Genomic DNA, 10,568 nt, shown 5'->3' with positions numbered 1-10,568 from the left:
TAAGCATTAAGGAAACAGAAATGGTCATTAAAGACTTCTTGAAATAAGCACTGGATTTAGATGGTTTTACAAGAGTCGGTGGCTGAACTTTTATGGGAGAGATACCTTATGTTATATAAGTTTTTCCAGAAAATAAAGGGATAGCTTGCAATTCATTCTATGAAATCTTATGCCAAAGCTGATAAAGATAATGCAATCAGAAGAAATTACCAGGCTCATTTAACTCAGGAATATAGATATGAAAGTCCTAAGTGGAACAGTTACCAAAGTCTAACTGTGTGTAAGGTAAATAAAATACCCATCTTAGTGATCAGTAACCATTTGGATTAAGAGAATCCAATTAAAATGAGAGTTTATTTAATATCAGTACTTCAACTTACATGGCCTCATGTTTGTTTTGTAAGGGTCGTTTTTGACTTAGGGCACCTTGCCAGCAGGTGCGCCCTATGAAATGAGACCCACCATATAGCCTACCTGTGCAGGAGTGCAATTGCTGCCTTGCCTCTCAGGGAACATGAGCTGGTTTACAACACTAATGATCTAAGATTCAATGTCCCTTTTTTATCAACTGTTGCAATGAGTGTGGTATAAATTTGCTTTGTTTCCATTAAGTTCTTTTTTTTTTTTTTAATTATTTAATTAGTATACATGTGTTCCCCATCCTGAACCCTCCTCCCTCCTCCCTCCCCACACCATCCCTCTGGGTCGTCCCAGTGCACCAGCCCCAAGCATCCAGCATCGTGCATTGAACCTGGACTGGCATCTCGTTTCATACATGACGTTTCACATGTTTCAATGCCATTCTCCCAAATCTTCCCACCCTCTCCCTCTCCCACAGAGTCCATAAGACGAAAGAATTTGCAATGAAAAGAATAAAATACTTAGGAATATATCTACCTAAAGAAACTAAAGACCTATATATAGAAAACTATAAAACACTGGTGAAAGAAATCAAAGAGGACACTAATAGATGGAGAAATATACCATGTTCATGGATTGGAAGAATCAATATAGTGAAAATGAGTATACTACCCAAAGCAATTTATAGATTCAATGCAATCCCTATCAAGTTACCAACAGTATTCTTCACAGAGCTAGAACAAATAATTTCACAATTTGTATGGAAATACAAAAAACCTCGAATAGCCAAAGCGATCTTGAGAAAGAAAAATGGAACTGGAGGAATCAACCTACCTGATTTCAGGCTCTACTACAAAGCCACAGTTATCAAGACAGTATGGTACTGGCACAAAGACAGAAATATAGATCAATGGAACAAAATAGAAAGCCCAGAGATAAATCCACGCACATATGGACACCTTATCTTTGACAAAGGAGGCAAGAATATACAATGGATTAAAGACAATCTCTTTAACAAGTGGTGCTGGGAAATCTGGTCAACCACTTGTAGAAGAATGAAACTAGAACACTTTCTAACACCATATACAAAAATAAACTCAAAATGGATTAAAGACCTAAATGTAAGACCAGAAACTATAAAACTCCTAGAGGAGAACATAGGCAAAACACTCTCTGACATACATCACAGCAGGATCCTCTATGATCCACCTCCCAGAATATTGGAAATAAAAGTAAAAATAAACAAATGGGACCTAATTAAAATTAAAAGCTTCTGCACAACAAAGGAAACTATTAGCAAGGTGAAAAGACAGCCTTCAGAATGGGAGAAAATAATAGCAAATGAAGCAACCGACAAACAACTAATCTCAAAAATATACAAGCAACTCCTACAGCTCAACTCCAGAAAAATAAATGACCCAATCAAAAAATGGGCCAAAGATCTAAATAGACATTTCTCCAAAGAAGACATACAGATGGCTAACAAACACATGAAAAGATGCTCAACATCACTCATTATCAGAGAAATGCAAATCAAAACCACTATGAGGTACCATTTCACACCAGTCAGAATGGCTGCGATCCAAAAGTCTACAAATAATAAATGCTGGAGAGGGTGTGGAGAAAAGGGAACCCTCTTACACTGTTGGTGGGAATGCAAACTAGTACAGCCACTATGGAGAACAGTGTGGAGATTCCTTAAAAAACTGGAACTAGAACTGCCTTATGATCCAGCAATCCCACTGCTGGGCATACACACTGAGGAAACCAGAAGGGAAAGAGACACGTGTACCCCAATGTTCATCGCAGCACTGTTTATAATAGCCAGGACATGGAAGCAACCTAGATGTCCATCAGCAGATGAATGGATAGCTGTGGTACATATATACAATGGAGTATTACTCAGCCATTAAAAAGAATACATTTGAATCAGTTCTAATGAGGTGGATGAAACTGGAGCCTATTATACAGAGTGAAGTAAGCCAGAAGGAAAAACACCAATACAGTATACTAACGCATATATATGGAATTTAGAAAGATGGTAACAATAACCCTGTATACGAGACAGCAAAAGAGACACTGATGTATAGAACAGTCTTATGGACTCCATTAAGTTCTTTTGCTCTATTTTTTTCTTCCTGAATTTTGTTCTCTTTAACCTAAAGACCGAATCACACAAGTATCATATATAACACATCTTTGTAAGCATAGTCTTAGAGTAAGATGTGTCATTGCTTAAAAAGAAAACTCCTTAATGAGAGAAGAAAAGACTTATCATACAATGTGATTAACAAAGAAAAATGCTTTGGCAGGTTGTGTTCTCAAAAATCATTTTAAATTAATTGTCTTTGAAGTAATTGTGCTTATTTTAATGATATTGGGGGTTGTTATAAGAGAAATAGATGTTATTGTGATGCTGAGATTACTTAAAATATTTTCCTATTGAAATTAATAGTAATCATATTTGACTTCATAAGAATTCACTTTTATAACTCAGGTTTTTCAAAAACAGGTATATTCCTCTTATAAGGTGAAGTAATCTTATCCTCATGACCAAATTAGATTTATCTCAGGAATGCCATTATCTTTTAAAAATAGAAAATCTGTAAATGTAATTAATGAAATCCCATTAAGAAGAAAAATTAATGTTTATTTCCATAGGTGCACAAAAGTATTTGATAAAGTTTTTAGATTCATTTATAATAGATATTTATTTTTAAAACTCCAGAAAATGAGAAATAGAAGGGAGTTTTCACTTTAAAAAAAATTTGATTGGAGTATAGTTGATTTACGATCTGTGCTACTTTCAGGTGTACAGCAAAGTAAATCAGTTATATGCATATACATCCTCTATTTTCCAGATTCTTTTCCCTTGTAGGCCATTACAGAGTACTGAATAGCTTCTATGCTATGTAGCCTGTTCTTATTAGTTATCTATTTTATCTAGAGTAGTATGTGGAGAAGGCAGTGGCACCCCACTCCAGTACTCTTGCCTGGAAAATCCCACGGACGGAGGAGCCTGGTGGGCTGCGGTCCATGGGGTCGCGTAGAGTTGGACACAACTGAGCGACTTCACTTTCACTTTTCACTTTCATGCATTGGAGAAGGAAATGGCAACCCACTCCGGTGTTCTTGCCTGGAGAATCCCAGGGACGGGGGAGCCTGGTGGGCTGCCGTCTATGGGGTCGCACAGAGTTGGACATGACTGAAGCGACTTAGCAGCAGCATAGTAGTATGTGTGTGTCAATCCCAATCTCCCTATTTATCCCTCCCCCTCATATCCCCTGGTAACCATTAGATTGTTTACATGGTTATCTGGAATATGCACAATGTAGGGTAGGAAACTTATTTTATAACGAATTATTTTGTTTTTAGGACAAGAAGTTGTTCATTAAATTGTGTATCTTGTTCATCAACTTGTAATGACAACTCTGCTATTTATAAAGGTTTCTTAGCAGGTTGATTTATGGGCTTTTTATTCTATCTCAGTTATCAATATGTTTATAGATGTGCAAATACCAGTTCAGTTCAGTTCAGTTCAGTCTCTCAGTTGTGTCCAACTCTTTGCAACCCCATGAACTGCAGCACGCCAGGCCTCCCTGTCCATCACCAACTCCCAGCGCCTACCCAAACTCATGTCCATTGAGTCAGTGATGCCATCCCAACCATCTCATCCTCTGTCGTCCCCTTCTCCTCCTACCCTCAATCTTTCCCAGCATCAGAGTCCTTTCCAATGAGTCAGCTCTTCGCATCAGTTGGCCAAAGTATTGTAGTTTCAGCTTCAACATCAGTCCTTCCAATGAACTCCCAGGACTGATCTCCTTTAGGATGGACTGGTTGGATCTCCTTGCAGTCGAAGGGACTCTCAAGAGTCTTCTCCAACACCACAGTTCAAAAGCATCAATTTTTCAGCACTCAGCTTTCTTTATAGTCCAACTCTCACATCCATACATAACCACTGGAAAAACCATAACCTTGACTAGATGGACCTTTGTTGACAAAGAAATGTCTCTGCTTTTTAATATGCTGTCTAGGTTGGTCATAACTTTGCTTCCAAGGAGTAAGCGTCTTTTAATTTCATGGCTGCAATCACCATCTGCAGTGATTTTGGAGCCCCCAAAGTAAAGTCTGACACTGTTTCCACTGTTCCCGCATCTATTTGCCATGGAAGTGATGGGACCGGATGCCATGATCTTAGTTTTCTGAATGTTGAGCTTTAAGCCAACTTTTTCACTCTCCTCTTTCACTTTCATCAAGAGGCTCTTTAGTTCTTCACTTTCTACCATAAGGGTGGTGTCATCTGCATATCTGAGGTTATTGATATTTCTCCCGGCAATCTTGATTCCAGCTTGTGTTTCATCCAGCCCAGCGTTTCTCATGATATATTCTGCATATAAGTTAAATAAACAGGGTGACAATATACAGCCTTGACATACTCCTTTTCCTATTTGGAACCGGTCCATTGTGCCATGTTCAGTTCTAACTGTTGCTTCCTGACCTGCATACAGGTTGCTCAAGAGGCAGGCAAGGTGGTCTGGTATTCCCATCCCTTAAAGAATTTTCCACAATTATTGTGATCCACACAGTCAAAGGCTTTGGCATAGTCAGTAAAGCAGAATAGATGTTTTTCTGGAAATCTCTTGCTTTTTCCATGATCCAGCGGATGTTGGCAATTTGATCTCTGGTTCCTCTGCCTTTTCTAAAACCAGCTTGAACATCTGGAAGTTCACAGTTCACATATTGCTGAAGCCTTGCTTGGAGAGTTTTGAGCATTACTTTACTAGCATGGGAGATGAGTGCAATTGTGCAGTAGTTTGAGCGTTCTTTGGCATTGCCTTTCTTTGGGATTGGAATGAAAACTGACGTTTTCCAGTCCTGTGGCCACTGCTGAGTTTTCCAAATTTGCTGACATATTGAGTGCAGCACTTTCACAGCATCATCTTTCAGGATTTGAAATAGCTCAACTGGAATTCCATCACCTCCACTAGCTTTGTTCGTAGTGATGCTTCCTGAGGCCCACTTGACTTCACATTCCAGGGTGTCTGGCTCTAGGTGAGTGATCACATCATGATTATCTGGGTCGTGAAGATCTCTTTTGTACAGTTCTTCTGTGTATTCTTGCTATCTCTTCTTAATATCTTCTGCTTCTGTTAGGTCCATACCATTTCTGTCCTTTATCGAGCCCATCTTTGCATGATGTTCCCTTGGTATCTCTAATTTTATTGAAGAGATCTCTAGTCTTTCCCATTCTATTGTTTTCCTCTATTTCTTTCATTGATCACTGAGGAAGGCTTTCTTATCTCTCCTTGCTATTCTTTGGAACTCTGCATTCAAATGAATATATCTTTCCTTTTCTCCTTTGCTTTTCACTTCTCTTCTTTTCACAGCTACTTGTAAGGCCTTCTCAGACAGCCATTTTGCTTTTTTGCATTTCTTTTCTTGGGGATGGTCTTGATCCCTGCCTCCAGTACAATGTCACAAACCTCTGTCCATAGTTCTTCCGGCACTCTGTCTATCAGATCTAATCCTTTGAGTCTATTTCTCACTTCCACTGTATAATCATAAGGGACTTGATTTAGGTCATACCTGAATGGTTTAGTGGTTTCCTCAGTTTCTTCAGTTTAAGTCTGAATTTGGCAATAAGGTGTTCATGATCTGAGCCACAGTCTGCTCCCAGTCTTGTTTTTGATGACTGTATATAGCTTCTCCATCTTTGGCTGCAAAGAATATAATCAATCTGATTTTGGTGTTGGCCATCTGGTGCAAGTACCAGACTATCTTAATTTCAACTGCTTTTTAATAAACTGATATCTGGTAAGGTAGGCCCTTTATTTTGAGCTGCTTCTGCAGATTTGGTTACTTACTTTTGGGCTGTTGCTCTTCCATATAATAATTTGAGTCAGCTGATAGAGATCTGATAGAACTTGAGGGAGAGTTGCAATTGACATGATATTAAACTTTTGTATTCATAAACATGACATATATTTCATTTATTCAGACTTCTTTGATGTCCTTCAGTATTTTATAGTGTTACCATAAAAATGTTTTATGTCCCATGTTAATTTTAGATGTTACTGCAAATAGAAATTTTTATTATTATATATTTAATTGGTCATTATTATCGCTTAGAAAGAAATTGATTTTTTATGTTGATTAGTTTCCTAGGGGCTGCCATAACAAAGTGTAATAAACTATATGGCCAAAACCACATGTATTTATTCTGTAACAGAGGCAGGGAGTCTGAAATCAAGGTGTCAGCACAATGACACCCCTTCTGAAGACTCCAGGAGAGAATCCTGGCTCGCCTGTCTCTGTTTCTAGTGAGCCCAGGCATTGCTTGGCTTGTGCCAGTGTAACTCCAGTCTCTGCCTCCATCTCCACCTGACATTTTTGCCTCTGTGTCCTCTTTATTTTCACAAGGACATCAGTCACTGAATTTAGGGTCTAACCTAAACTGAGCATGACTCCATCTTGAGGTCCTTACATAGTTATATCTACAAAGACTGTCCTTCCAGATAAGGTCACAATCTGAGGTGCCAGGGGGACTTGAAATTTTGGGTGGGCACTATTCAACTCACATACTTATATCAAACAACTTGATCAAACTTTCTTATTATTTCTAATAGTTGGCAGCTTGTCTATGTGGTCTTGTATGTCATCAAACAGAAAATTTTCTCATCTTCTGTCTCTTCTGTCATTTCCCCCCTGAATATCCACCCCCCACCTCAGGTCTTCTTACTTTCATTACAACTCCAGGACAATAGGGAACAAAAGTTGTGATGACAAGCAACTTTAATTTGTTCCTAACTTTAGTATGAATTCCTCTAAGATTTCACAGATGAATGTAATGTACTTGATGCAGGGCTTTAATAAATATCCTGTGTTACACTAATTGTTTCCTTCAATTCCTAGTTTGCTGGGAAGTTGCTTTTATATTGTTTTTAAGTTATGAATGAGTGCTGCATTTTGTTGGCTTTTCTCTTTAAGGTCAGTTGACATGATCACATTTCATTTATCTAAATGTTAATGTGGTTGTCAGGAAGGAAAAAATTGTTCCTCTGTCCTCGGATGTTCAGTAGCTGGAGAGTCCTATATAATTTTCTGTATCTTTTTCTCTTGATCATATTTACTAGAAAGTTGCTTGTTTTTAGTTTTGTTCTAAGAATTAGCTTTTTATTCTGTTGATCATTTCTATAATTTGTTTCATTTCCTATCGTATCTGCTTCTATATTTATGGTTTCCTTACTTCTACTTTTTTCAGGTTTACAATGTTCTTTTTTTCTGTTCTTAACTTGGACCTCTAACTCATTAAATAAGTTAATTCTTATTGCTATTTAATAGCTGCATCTATAGTTGGATATTTCCCCCTTAGTACAACTTGGAGGCTTTCTATAACGTTTGATATAAAGTATCTTCATTGTTATTCACTGTCAAATATTTTGTGATTTCCTTGTGCTTTATATATAAATGAGGAATTTAAACATTATTGAGATTTCCCTTGTGACCAGTAATTTTGATTTTCATATGTGTTTAAAAATAAGGTAGTGTCTCTGTCTCCTTAGTTTTTACCCTACCTTTCTAGGGTTCTTATTAAGTATGGATATTGACATTTTTACTTCTTTGCTCCATATCTTTCAACTTGTCTTTCACATTCTTTCAACTCCTTCTTGATGATTTCTGGAGAGTTCTTCAACCTGATCTTCAAACTGATGTGCCAGGTTACTAATTTGATTTTTGTATACATTCTGCTCTTTCACTCAATTATTAGTTTGGTTATTATATATTTTAACAAAAATGTCAATATATTTTAGATCAGGACTCTTCCTCTCGTTCTTCTTAATGACTGCTCATTTCTGCTCTACAGTCAGGCTACTGGTATCTCTTCTTTCTCTACCTCGAATGATATTTATTATGCTTAATTCTAATTCTTGGTCTATGTGGCCCATTATTTTTTCCTGTTTTATATAGGAATTGTGCTTTTCAGATGTCTCATTATTTTTTCCTGTGAGGTCACATTTCCCTGGGATTACTGGTATCGACAATCATGTCTTCCCAGGAGAATAGACCAAATTCCATGCCTTAACTTGTGCCATTGGCAGAGAATTTGCAGGGTTCTCAGAAGCGTTCTTTAGTGCTAAGAGCTTGTTTTGATCTGTCCTCAACAATTTCCCTGTTACTCACACATCCAACCCTCAGTGCCCTTTCTGTAACTCCACCCAAGTGCTGCTTTCCCAAGTGCAGTAATCCTCTTGTGATCTAGTCAGGTATCTGGAAACATGTGAGGCAAATTCAGGGGTTGCTCTAATGACACTTGTTACCACAGGTATTTAAGGCAAGGGACTGGGGATACTAAGCATGCATTATTATAATATATAGGAAAATCCCATACAATGAAGTACTATCTGAAACAAAATGACAGGCGTGCCCTCATAGCAACGGGAAGAGGTTAAAGTTCAGGACTAGCTCACAAGCTAGTTTCATTTGCACAAGCAGGTTTCACCTCTCTGCAGACCTCAGGGCCCCCTAGTGGTGCCGTATGTTACTACATTGCCTCCCCACTGGGTGCTGGGAGAAGTTGCTATTACTCTCCCCAGCAGTAACAAGCGGAGAAGGCAATCGCACCCCACTCCAGTACTGTTGCCCGGAAAATCTCATGGATGGAGGAGCCTGGTAGGCTGCAGTCCATGGGGTCGCAAAGAGTCAGACACGACTGAGCGACTTCACTTTCACTTTCCACTTTCATGCATTGGAGAAGGAAATGGCAACCCACTCCAGTGTTCTTGCCTGGAGAATCCCAGGGACGGGGTAGCCTGGTAGGCTGCAGTCCACGGGGTCGCAGAGAGTCAGACACGACTGAAGCGACTTAGCAGCAGCAGCAGCAGTAACAAGACGGCAATCTATGTTCTAAGCAGGGCCTTGTAAGGAAATTAAAAGGAGTCAGAACCCTCACCTGAATCTTTACCCTGCCCTTAGCTTCCAGCTCTTTTCTGCCCTAGGTTTGCTTCCTCTCCCTAGACCTTCACCTCCATCAGGCACACCAGAACTCAAATCCTAGGAATATCTCAGTTTTCATTAATATCTGAAATAGACCAGCTCCTTTTACTTCTATGGCATCTCCAGTGCTGAATCAAGTGAGACTCAACATTCTCTATTGGTATCCCATCTTCCTACCTCCCAGGAACCCTGATTATTAACAATGTGGGGGGCGGAGGGGAGGAGTGCCTAGAAACCTAATTTTGAAAAATAAGAGCAACAAAAGGAGAGTTATCCCAGCAGATAAGATGTATGTATCTTTATATTTGTTTAGAGCCATGTTTTTCTACAAGAAAAAAAAAAAAGCAAAATAAACCCTCAAAGAATAACATTTACAGATGAAAAATAGACCAAACAGGATGAAAAGCCCAGAAATATACCAGGTATAGGTGGCAATGTGAAATGGTAGCAGTGGCAGCAACACTCTGTGTGAACATGATAGACAGACTATTTGGTAAGTCATTTAGTAGATGACACGGGACAGAATGAACCATTTCATGGAAGAATATATTATTTTCTCCACTTGAAAAAGTTTTTAGACTTTTAATTTTGAAATAATTTTATAATTACAGAAAAGTTTAAAAATAATACAGAGAGTTCTTTTTTTTTTTTTCTCATATACCCTTCAGCCAGCTTCTCTCAGTGATAACATCTAGTATAATCATTATAAAATGTTCAAAATCAAGAAATTAACATTGGTACATGAGTGGCTAAACTAGGCACTTTATTTGAATTTCACTGGTGTTTCCAGAAAAGTCCTTTATCTGTTTCAGAACCCAATTTAAGAATCCCACGTTGCATTCAGTAGTCATGTCTCCTTAGTGTCTTCCAATCTCTGAAAGCTGCTTAATTTCACATTATTTTTCATGATCATGACCCTTCTGAAGAGTATTTGTGAGTTATTTTGTCAATTGTCCCTCCATTTTAAGCTATCCAATATTTTCTCATAATTAGATTGGGGTCATGCATTTTTCTCAAGAATAATATAGAAGTGGTATGTCCTTCTCAGTACAATATCATGACAGAAGATTTGTCTTATTACAGCTGATATTAATCTTGACCACTTGCATAAGCCAGTGTCTGCTGGTTTTCAACACAAAGTTACTATTTTTCACTTTGAAATTAATAAATGTATTGATGGAAAGCTATTCTTGTTTCTCCTCAAACTTCCACCC

The sequence above is a fragment of the Bos taurus genome, chromosome 15 (genome assembly GCF_002263795.3).
Source record: "Bos taurus isolate L1 Dominette 01449 registration number 42190680 breed Hereford chromosome 15, ARS-UCD2.0, whole genome shotgun sequence".
Taxonomy (NCBI): Eukaryota; Metazoa; Chordata; class Mammalia; order Artiodactyla; family Bovidae; genus Bos; species Bos taurus.
This window is presented reverse-complemented; position numbering follows the sequence as displayed.